Genomic DNA, 12,479 nt, shown 5'->3' on the forward strand with positions numbered 1-12,479 from the left:
CTCCCTTTCAGCTAGTTATAAAGAGCTATAATGTCTCCCCTGAGCTTCCTCTTCTCAGACTGAGCTCCCTCAGCCACTCCCCATAAGACCTGTGCTGCAGACTCATCACAGCTTCGTTGCCCTTTTCTGAACTCGCTCTGGGACCTCAGTGTTTTTCTCGTAGTGAGGGGCCCCAAATTGAACACAGTATTCAAGGTGCAGCCTCACGGGAGCTAAGTACAAAAGGATGATCCAAATGCTACAAGCTCCTCTTCAGATACTGAAAGGCTGTTATTGGGTCACCCTGGTGCTCTTCCCAGCTCTCTCAGTCTGTCCTAACAGGGGAGGTATTCCACCCTTGGATTATTTTTGTACCCCTCCTCTGGACGTGCTCTAACAGGTCCACATCCTTCCTGCACTCAGGACGCCAAATCTGGATGCAGTACTTCAGGTGAGGTCTCACTAGCGCAGAGTAGAAGGGCAGGACCACCTCCCTTAACCTACTGACCACACTTCTTTTGATGCATCAAATAGTCCACCCATAAAATCTCTATCTTTTGAGTTTAGTGAGAAGGATGTGTCAAAGGCAGTGTCAAAGACAGTGTCAAAGGCCTTACTGAAATCCAGATAGATGATATCAATGGCTCTTCTGTTGTCCACTGATGCATTTGAGCCATCATAGAAGGCCACTAGGTTGTTCAGGATTTACTTGTCACTGGTAAAGCCATACTGGTTTTCTTGTATCACCTTCCTGTCTTCCATGTGCCTTAGCATAGCTTCCAGTAGGATCTGTTGCAAGGTTTTTTGTGGCAAAGAGGTGAGGCTGACAGGTCTGACTAGTTCCCTCAAGGGAAGTGAAGGGAAATTGTTAGATGAAGCTGACAAGTCTCTAGTTCCCTCAACGAAAGTGAAGGAAAATTGTTAAGAAAAGAAATTATAAAAGATAGGTGAGAAAAAGCTATAATTTTTTTGTAAATGCTGTGAACTGTCGGGACAGTTACTGGTTTAGGTTCTAACAAGGAACACAGTTGAATAATGTAATACAAGGAAGTTCTCCAAACCAATGTTGTCCTACACTTCTGTGGAATCACATATAAGCTGAAGAGTAATGGGGTCTCTAGAGACTGTCTAGTTCAAATCTTCACAAATCAAAGTCAATATTAGTATTAAAAGTTGTTTTTATATATATATATTTTTCCCCTTGAGTTTCTCCCCTATATTCCATTGTATTTACTAGGAATACCCTCTTAATTTTCAGAGAGGAAGGAAAGTCCACAGCATAACTGGCTGCTTAAGCTTTATAGATTTAGATATACTAAGAAATGCTCCGTTCTTTCTGTTTAATTTTCATTGTTTAAGACGGACAGATATATCTTAGGTGTACTCAGTGTTTGCCCTGATTTGAGTTCTTCAGAATAACTGAATGTAGTGTAGCCAGCTGGCAGGAACTCTGCAGTTCTCCCAAGTGAATGATCATGTAGTAGTCAGTCTTTTGAAACTGCTTTGCTCCATGCCAATTAGACACAGAAGTTCTTGCATCAGGTATCTCTAAACTTACCAGCACTTACAGGGATCTTACTATTGTATTACAGCTGAAATGTCCTATCAGCAATAAGTTTAAGGCCATTATGTGAGACAAGTTCTAAACAAATTAGCCTATTATGGAAGTACTCCTTGATGTAATAAAACTTCTAAGCAACAGAGAACATCAGGAAAAACTTTAAGTGGTCCAAATATAATTTCCTTTTTTGACTTGTGATCCTGCACATTGCTATGTTTTTCTTCTCTTTGATATTGTTAACTTCTGACTTGGCAACATTCTACCTTTAACTATGGACATTAGAAGCAATTTCTTCCTCTCACCTATTTTGCATTCAGTTAACATAGCTACATTTGGAGAGAGTAGTAATAATTTAAAAAAATGATGTAGGAAGTATGTATTGGAAAACTAAAAGTTCACATGTATACCAAAAAGGATATGGAAAGGACAACTTTAAAGTACAAACTAATCAAACTAATGATGGTTTTTTTCTGATTAAATGAAAATGGATGTTTTGCCTCAGTAAATGCATTTGTATCTAGTTTATACAAAAATCATAATATGTAGTACAAGTCCATGATTAGTTTATATTTTAGCTAATCATTATTGTGAAAAAGGAAGAGAAAAGCCTGAACACCACATTTTCTTGATATATTAAATGGTAGTGAGAGAACTCTCCCTCTGTTGAGTGGTATCACAAAGGTTGGGAGAATATTCTGTTATTCTGTTATTGCCTATAGAATCTGTTTTTTGTTGTTACTGTTGTTGTTGTTCTTAAACTAAGTCTGAAGTATCATGCCTTGGATTGAGGAAAATTTCACTTCAGTAGGCTTTCAAAGAAATTTTATGCAGCAGGAGTGACAAGAGTAAAAAGCTTGTAATCTGCAGTTAAGAGTTCTTCATTAATCATTTTTATGAGATGTAACAAAGTAACATGAATTTCAAACAAAAACATCATCACTAGTGAAAAAAAAAAGCATGGCTATGATCTTAAGTGAAATTAATTCACCATTGAATAACTTCATAAAATTGTAAAAATAGCTAAATAGCTAAGGGGTTCATTTTTAGGGCAGTGTGAGACTATGCAGTTAATACAAAGCAGGAAAAGAGAATGGGATTAAAAATAAAACAATACGAAATTCATAGTATTTGTATATGGTCTGGTAAAGGATTTCTAAAAAAAAAAAAAAAAAGAGACGAATTTTCATAGTCATCCAAGTCATCAGTAAAGTACTAAACACAACAGGTTCCAGTATGACCCCTGGGGGCCACAACTCATGATCGAGTCACCCTCACTCTCTGGGCCCATTCATCCAGCTAGTTCTTGCTTTTGTGAGAGTAGATTAAGTTCTAGCCCTTAATTTAGTTACTGCAACTAAATAATTGAGGCTAGGTGATAAATTTTAACCCAAACCTAAAGTATCTGCTGGCTATGCATAATTACTTTATGTATACATTTTCTTTTTCCCTTTGGAGGTCAAGGGGGAATAGAATGTTTCTCTTCAGTTATGAGTATGTACTATTTTATGAATGTTCTCAGGAAAATGTAACACCATAGAATAAAACTATTCAAACAATAGGAAGCAGCATTGAAGCCATTGCGGGCTACAGTAGAACTCTATTCCTGTGTATGTTTTGCTCTTACTTGAATTGGTTTTGTAATATTAAATTCATTGAAGACCAATCTTCTGAGCCGACAGTTTGTAATAGAAAACTTAAAGAGATTTTATCAAATATTGGTAATGTCAGTGTATTCAGAATGATCGATCGCTAGTTGAAAATATAGACAATTTTCAAAAATTTTAACTGAAAGATAAAGAAAAAACCTAGGCTTTGGAGTTCCTAAGAAAAACATGAAATCTATCATCTACAATGATATATATTTAAAACATTTGAAATTCTACGAAATTGATAATTAAGCTGATATATGCAGAAAATAATAATAAAAAACACAGTAGAGAGGTATACAATCACATTTAAAGAATTAGCCACCTTTGGACTAATATCCTAAAATTAAGCTTATATTAATACAGTTTTCTGGATTAGGAACCTAATTCCCTGATGTAAGTATTTCTTGACAAGAAATATTCTCAACATAAAAAAATACTAATGACTTCAAAGATTAAAAATATACATATTGAAGTAATGCATTAATCTATTTTTAAATCTTTTTAATAAAGTTCATGCTGAAGTGTTTGAATTAATTTTCATTATTTTTAGTCTTTAAAAATGGTCTGGGAAAACAGTTGCAAATTGTCAGAGATGTCAGTTAAGTCTCAGATTTATTTTATAACTTTTAGGAAATGAGTTATAGGAAAACAGAAAGTGCAATTAGTGTAAGACTCCTTCATTGACATTATGAATTCACTTGTTTCAAATGAACTGTTATGTGAAGTTGGCATACAATGTGCCCCTTTCTATTATTTTTAGTAAAATGGATTTCTTGCTGTGATAAGTGGTGCAATTTTAAATTTCAACTGAACAATAATTCTGCTAAAGCAGTGGGTAGCATTTTTATTTAAGTAGCAATGATGTTATTCAATAGTTATTCTAAGTGATCTGAAATATGACGCTATTGTAAAAAGCAACTATGAAAATTTATTATCTTCTAGAATTTGAAATTGTTGTCCTTGGGAAGAAGTCCTGGGATCTGTTGGGATGAATTTGGGATGACCATTAAAGTAGTGTATTTTAACAGGGACCATGAACCTGTTCTGATGTTTCAATTGACTGTTGCTTAGAATATAGCATTTAGCATGAAAGATGCTCATGTGACTCTAGTAATAGAAACTGATGCCAGTCATTTGTCACAAAAAAGCATGAACATAGTTTAAAACGTTAATTTTCTCTCCTCATGTAATACAGTCACAGTGAGTTAAAAATTAATATGAGCTGTTCATCATCAATATGGAGATGATTCATTGTTTGGACACATGATTCATACTATAAACCCTATTTAAAGATAATCTTATTGAAAACAAATAGAGAGGCAAGCTGGTTAACTTCCCATTGCTAAGGAAGACCTGAAGTAAATTTCTTACAGTGACAGTGGTAGGTAGTTCTCCACTGAGAGAAAAAATAACAGTAATTTTTTTAAAAAGTGACAAAGTGCCAGATGTTTGTGTCTGATATAAATGTATAAAATCCACCAGTTCCTAATAAAAAAAACATAAAATAATAATAAAAAGGTGTGAAGGAAAGCTATTAATAACTCACATAGTTAAATCTATACTTTCAATTAAAAGATACTGCTCAAGTTTGTAATTGCATTTTCTCTTAAAATAGCTAATCTTAAGCAGGTTAACTGTGAGAAAAACATCAGTTCAAACGTTGAATAAAGTAGCATTAACATCTAATAACTAAAAGTCCTGGAGATTTCTTCTTTGCTAAGAAGTTTTGTTACATCCTCAGACATGCAAGTTTTGCGCAGGTTTTGCAATTGGCTTTTCTTTTAAGTACATACTACTCAGAATAGACAGCACCAGAAAGAATAGCAAACTTCCTGTCTTTCAAATATATTTATTGTTTCTTTCTTTCCTAATCATCAAGAAAAGAAACACTAGGGATTGAGAATAGGACTGAAGAGAAATGACTGGATTATGGAAATCTAAAGGAGAAGAATTTGGAAATAGTTGCTGTTTGGAAATAGTCTCTTTATTATATGAAATCTGCTGAAACTTTTGGTGAAAAACTGGAATGTGGTGAATGGCATGAAATGTGAAAAATGGTGTATAGTGTTGGTAAATCAAATCAGGAATGTAAGAATTGAAGTAATTGAATGTATTGAAATTGAAGTAATGCATGATATTCAAGGTTTAGAAAGTCTCAACTAGCCTTCTTAGTAAAATTATCTAAAAATAGTGTCTAAAAATATACTACCAATTTAAAAAAATAAAAATAAAAAGCTGGCTAATGGGGGACCTAGGGGCCAGAGAGGAGGAAGACTGTGCCTGCCTTATTTATCCTTATAGTTCTACATTTATTTTATGTATCTCCCTGTATTTATATTTTTTTAGATCTTTCTACATGTACTTGTTTAATACTTGAAACTGTGTCTCCTTGATAAAAATGAGGAAAAGAAACAAAAAAAATGGGTGAAATGTGTTTTTGTTTTGCTAGCATTGGTAAATGACAAAATGTATTACATCCTATTTCTCCTACCTATACCAAAACTCTAGAAAAAATCGTGGATGATTCTGTGGAACTGTTCTTTCCGGGACTCCTCCTAATGCATCATTTATCTGACTTTTCATTCAGTTGTCTCTGGAAGCTATTTATAAAAGCACAGTCTCACTGAGGCTGATTTTCTTTCACACAGTTTGCTGTCTTCTTCTCAAACTTTCATTGAATTAATTATGCTAACAGTAATGGTTTCTCTTTTGTACATACATCAAAAATTTTATTTTTACATTGTAGAAGCAAGTTTCCCTAGTTGCTGCTTCAGTAAGCCTTTATATAGAGAGACCTGACTACGGTAAAATAAATGTTTTCAGGAAACATAAATGAGTTCATTTTCGTGTAAGGTGAATGTCATTCAGTGGCATCTTATCATATCACAGAAAATTCCATTCTAGGTGACTAGGCTTATATTTATCCTTTTGAATCATTCATTATAAATCATTCATTTTAATCCACTGATTATTATTATTTATTTTATGCAGCTCACTGAACTCCTACCAAATTGTCCACATATCTGTGGACATGTGATGCCCAGAGCTGAATAAACTGCTCTAGGTGAAATAACTCCAGCACCTCAGGGAAAGAAGATCCTCTAGATCTTTGCTTTCTGAAGTAATTCATATGCAGTCCAAACATCTTTTATTTACTTATTTAATTATTTATTTATTTTTTCTGCAAGAATATTTCTGATTGGAAATGGATGTCTAATTGGTTGCTTGCTATTTCCGACCTTCTTTCCAGATTGTTGCCTCCCTATTTTTGTAGTATATATCTCTTCACAGAACCTTGATCTTAATTTTTTTTAAGCAGAATATTTCTGCTCATGCTGAATTTCTGAGTTTTCCTTGATGCTTGCAGCTCTTCAAAATCTGTCATTGACAATTTCCTCAGCTAGATTGCTTGCTGATTTTAGCTGAGCATGAATAGAAATTAAGTAACAGTCCTAGGTCTTCAGCTTCTTTCTCAAATCAATGTATGGAAATCTGCAAATAGTATTTTAAATGTATTTGTAACTCAGGCTTCCATGTTTTATCATCTAAAGCAATTATAAGTGCAATATTTCATTAGATATGGTATATAAAGTGAATATATATAAATATTTCAACTCTTTTCTTGAGATGAAATCAATTGCATGATTTCAACAGCTGAAGTAGCAACCCTACATACTATATTACTAAATAAATGGAACGCCTGCAGGAGTTTTCTATTTGATGGCTTTATTTTTAACGTATGTACATGTTAAGATTGGGATCTTTCATTTCATTTTTTGGAAACAAGAATCTTTATCGGGCTTTTTTGCTTAATTATGCACTCAGACCCTCACACAGGCAGAATACATTATTACATTAGTTTGTTGAGCTAACTTTCTGTGGATTTCCCTACTTACCTAGGTGATCTTTATAATGGATATCTTTAGTCTCACAGGTAGTTATATTGTTACTTTTAATGAATGTAATTCTGCTCTGTGGAAAACATAAGCTTCAGTGAAATTAAGACACTTATGACTATTTATAGAAGATGAAGCTTGTGCACATGTGGCTGCATTTTGTTTCATATATCTGATAGAATTCTGAGAGATTCTTCTCTATACAGCATTAAATTCTACATGCTGTCATATTAATTTAAATTGAATATTATAGAATCATATGTTAAAAATACAACATTTCACTAGGAAGTAGTATCAAAAATGATTATTGTATGTACTTAAGGAAAAGCAAAATCTGTATATCTAAATCTCTGAAAATCAAACTTATTCAAAATTGTTACACTGAGAATGCAGGCATTTCAGTACTATCTGAATCTCGATGTATGGACATAATATTGTGTGATTCATTCTTATTGCATTAATACTGTTTTTTATTATTGAATGAACTTTATTTGCTTTGTGTTTTCTCATCCAAAAAACAATATAACAGAATCATATCTCCAGATTCCTTCTCATTTGTATCAAACATATTAAATCTTATTAGCTCAGAAATATGAAAGCTATGAAAACATGTGGAGCCCATGAATTTCAGCTAAAAATTGAAGGGAGAATTTGAATAATATTAATAAATATGCTTTCACTATGCCTCTTGTTTTTCCTTCAGGAGTTAGTAACAGATTAATAAAATTTAAACTCATATATTTTTATGCCGGTCTTTGTTCAAAATATGCGAATGAATTATGCATACTTTCAATTCTTGATTTAGACAAAAAAAAATTTACCTGAGTGTAATGATCTTTCCATCATTTGCATGACATAAACTCTTTCAGAAGAGTAAATACTAAAATTAAAAAATTGGATATATATATATATTAAAGAGTAGAGAATAGAAAAATTTTTAAATGTAAAATATATCAACTTGAATAATTTCTTATTTTCTGAACCCATCTTGAAGGATAGGCAGAGTCCATGGGAACTCTGACACTGTTCTATTCCCAGTGAGAGCAGAAGCATTTGGACCCATCCTCTTGTGCATCTGTATGTGACAGCAGTATCTAAAGGTCAAAACTACTTTGCTGAATTTAGAAGATCTTAGAAAATGTTAATGAGGTACTCAGTTGAGTATCAATGAAATGAGTGAATAAAAAAATTTAATGTCTTACTTTCATCAGAAGTAGCTCAAATCAAACTAGTGCAAATGTTTTTATTTCCAAAGATTATCAGATGTCCCACCCTGAGCACCTGTGATGTGGGATGGTGACCTGGGCTCTTGACCTCCAGATGATTTACAAAAGCTCAAATGCCATTACATTAGAGCAAGGCTCATGCAAGGAAGTTCTGTAAAGGAGGCTGGAAGCGCCACACATATATGCACTTTTGGGAGGCACTGAACAACAAAAATTTGGTCAAGACCACTACCGATGGTGACAAAGATCGATACCTGACACAGTCCTATGTTGAAATACAGTAACTGGATACTTATCAGCCATCTCTTAACTACCAGCCTCTCTTGGAGATCCCAGTGTTCAGAATATGTTTCTTGTGGTTCTTAGAGACAACTCTGGAGACTGGAAAGGTCATCTTCCTTACTTGTAACATTCATTTTGAAGTGATTTTACACTGAAATGCATTATTGTAAAAGTATTTTACTTCCATAAGTAACTTTTCTTTGTTGTTCAAGTGAACACTGAAAAAATTATTTGAGTTACAACATAGAAATTGTTCTCAGGCTACTTATTTCTTTGTGTTGTTATCAGCTTTTGCAAGTTGATTCTCAGAAACCTGAATTAAAATTTTAGTAGCTAAGTGAGAGGGGTTTTTTAAGTGCTTAAGCCAATCTCTAATAAGCAAGAAATTTATAAAAGGAGGCTCGGAAAGAATTAAACTGAATTTGCTAATTTTATGGTGCATAATAATAATTCACAAGAGTTTCTTTATGTGTAAGGACCCCAATACACAAAATATTTTCTCAAAATATTTTCTTTCTGAGTCATAGGATAAAGACTACACTGCTTGGAAAAAAGACAAAGGCAGACAACTGTTCTGAAGGGCTTTATTTTCTGAAGTGCTTGCCAGAAATATAAAGTCATAATACTTACGTAAGATGTTTTGAGATGGCAAGTTGAAAATGGTAGGGTAAATCATACTGAAATTAAAAAATAATATATAGAATACTGGTGGAAGACTGGCTGAATGTCAGATGCAGAAACTCATGTCATGAAAGGCTTCCTGAGGCAAAAAAAGAGTAAATGGTGAGACTTTCACAAATGTGAATGATCCCTCTCCTCATACAACATAAGATCTTAATCAAGGAGTCACTCTGAAATATCCTTTTTCTTTTTTTTTCTGAAAAAACTCGAGACCATTCCAGTGGTGATCTGGCATCTGTTGGATTCAGTACTTCAATTACTTCAGAATCCTCTGGAAAAAAAAAAAAAAAAAATCTCTTTCATGATAGTGAGTTGAATGTACATTCAAAGGTAGCTTCAGCTGAGCAAGTACCCAGTTAATCCCCTTCAGCACACAGGGAAAAGGCTGCCACCAGCTCTAATTGATTCTGAAATGAATCTGTATAGAAAATTAGAAGGTTTGGATTCCCATGTGAGCTTCAATAAAGAACAGGGATGTAAGCCTGACAGCTGAATGGATTCAGAAATGAAAATCTGATAAGAGGCTTAAAATTGTACTTAAGTCTAGAAATGATTTGAATGTTCTTGTTAATGGCACATTGTATATTGTCACCTAGTTAATTATCTCTGAAGATGAGTCCTTGCAAAGAAGAAGATATGCCAGCCTTTCACAGCCTTTTCTCATCACATATTTATTAAATTCCAACCTCCTTGCCAGTAGCTGGAAGGCAGAAAGAAAGGATTAGGTGACTGCAGTTCCTCTGTGGCTGTCAGTTCACTGTGCCAAACTTCAAATATGAACTGTTGCATGTACTGTTACAGACATTTCCTTTACATCTTAATTTGCAAATGAGGAGCTGACAATTGTTATGCCTTGTATTTGCGCACATAAAAAGAAAATACTGTCACTGCTGGCTATTTTATTTATTCCTTTGGAGATAGTGTACGGCCTCTTTATACATTTTCTTCAGATTTTTTTTTTACTAACCAAGCTAGTCATAGAGCTACATGACCTCATATTTTATTCAGGAAGTCTATCTGCAGTTTATGAAGCGTGCACTGCATGCAAGAGTTATTTAAAACACTATCTTTATATCTGTTTTTACTTTGCTGCCTCACAGCTTTTTGGTGTGTGTTCCTATTTAGTATATTTCCGACAGATTGGATGATGAGTTTTTGTGTGTGTAGAGGTATACTCCCTCACCCCAAACCACCATATGTGTTTTGTATGTGTTTATCTGCTTATCTGTGTTCATTTTAGGAATGGAGGAGTAGAAAGATGGTGCTAGAGGCAAAGCTGCCTGTTCTATCGATCATATTATATAATTTACTATCAGTCATAAGCTGGAGGAGAAATAAAGATGAATAAAGAAGACATTAAATGAAATGTTCATTAAAGGAAGATATCACTGAAATGAGCAAATGGTCAGAGACAACATGATAGCCAAACAGAATCGCCATCCAAGAAAATGTGGCTGACGAGTAAAATCACTACGAATTTCACTTCTGTTATCAATTACAAACTCAATCCGCTTGTCTTCATAATTGCTTTTTTTTTCTTTTTTTGCTCTGAATTTGGGGTAAGTGTCCTAAAACAAATGTCTGTTCTCAGCATAGCAAACAACTTGAGTAATGGTCAAGTATTTCCTGCTTCCATTTCTGCTTCATGTCTTGGACGTGATTGTTTTTTATTTGACTGCCTTTAATAGTTAGTCCAGCAAGGTGCAGAGCTAGAATACTTAAGTTTCATTTCCTCTGAAATCATACACCTCTTATAATGACCTCAGACAAGATGCGTATCTCTCAGTCCTCAAATGTACATAAGAGTTGTCACTTATGTAGGATCTCTTCTTAGATGACAAATATGGATAATGTAAAATACTTTGGATATCTGAAGGCAGAGCACTGAGAAGAATATGTCTGTTTTCTGGTGCCACATACTAATGCATATCTATGTTAACTATATTCAGATATTTAAATAGCATTGTCATATACTTGAGATTTCATTTCTCTTACAAAGCTGATTTTTTTTTTCTTCCTTTTTCTTTGTCGTTTACATGAAGGACCGAGTTAGGAAATTAGGATCTAGAACAGCACAAGCTGCTAGTTGAAGCAGGAACTCTATCTTCAACTTCATTTGGAGTAGGCCATTGTGGTGACTGCTGAGCTCCTGGGTAGCAAACAAGTGATTTTCCAGTCTGTATGACTGTAAAAAGCAGCTGAAATTTCTATAGAATAATTGAACAATATTTGTGGGCCTTGATTTAAAGCTCAAGAAACTCAGTGGAGTTATTATTACTGTTTTTATGTAATTTAATGAGCTTTGTATCAGAACATAAGCAAAAGAGTTGTGTACAAGAATATTTCTCATTTAGATGGATTTCACTTCATCTTGTTGATCAAACTATCATCAAGGGTAACTGTTATGACTTACAATTGACTTTTCTGTTGTCTTTACACTGTATCTGCACTAACTATAATAATTATTATAACAATGAGTTATGGTAGTATTATTCCCTATATTTTATTGTTGTAAACATTGTTAAATGTTCATTTAAAGGCACAAAACATGTGCCTAACTTGTATGTCAGAGGCATAAAAGAAATGGAAGGAACCAAACTCTCAGAGTTGCCTTGATGTGCATACACACATAAATATAGTTCTTTGGAAGAATGTCATTATAGACCTATAGTAGACAAATTACTGTATGACAGTTTTAATGTACGTGTATTTCAGTTAAAATTTCATCTATTCTATAAACCAGTTCTGTAAAATCTTACTGATGTGCCTTACATACATATGACAAGAAACAACGAGAGTTAATGATAAACTGTTCACAGGTGCAATGTTTGTGGGCAACTATGTTATTCAACATCTGAAGTAATAAAAGTTTGTTTGGATTAAAATCTCAGTCCTCTGAGGAAACTGAGGAGACTGAGGAGACTGAGGAGACATCACTGCCTCTTGTCTGTAAAAATACATTTGAGTTAACTGGCGTAGCCTTGAACTGTCCTTTGGTGAAGTATTAATCATTTTTATTCCTTTATAAGCTACAAGAGCAGACATAAATAACACTGTACTAGATGCAAATTCAATGGCTAAAATAGTTTCCGAAACAAGACAATACTCTCCAGAATTCAAACTCTGTGTGATTCTAGCACAAACTTTCATTCTTTTATGGAATTTATGTGGCCTATTCATCAATAAACAAATTAAATAAATAAGG

The sequence above is a fragment of the Meleagris gallopavo genome, chromosome 2, assembly GCF_905368555.1.
Source record: "Meleagris gallopavo chromosome 2, MGAL_WU_HG_1.1, whole genome shotgun sequence".
In the NCBI taxonomy this organism is placed as follows: domain Eukaryota; kingdom Metazoa; phylum Chordata; class Aves; order Galliformes; family Phasianidae; genus Meleagris; species Meleagris gallopavo.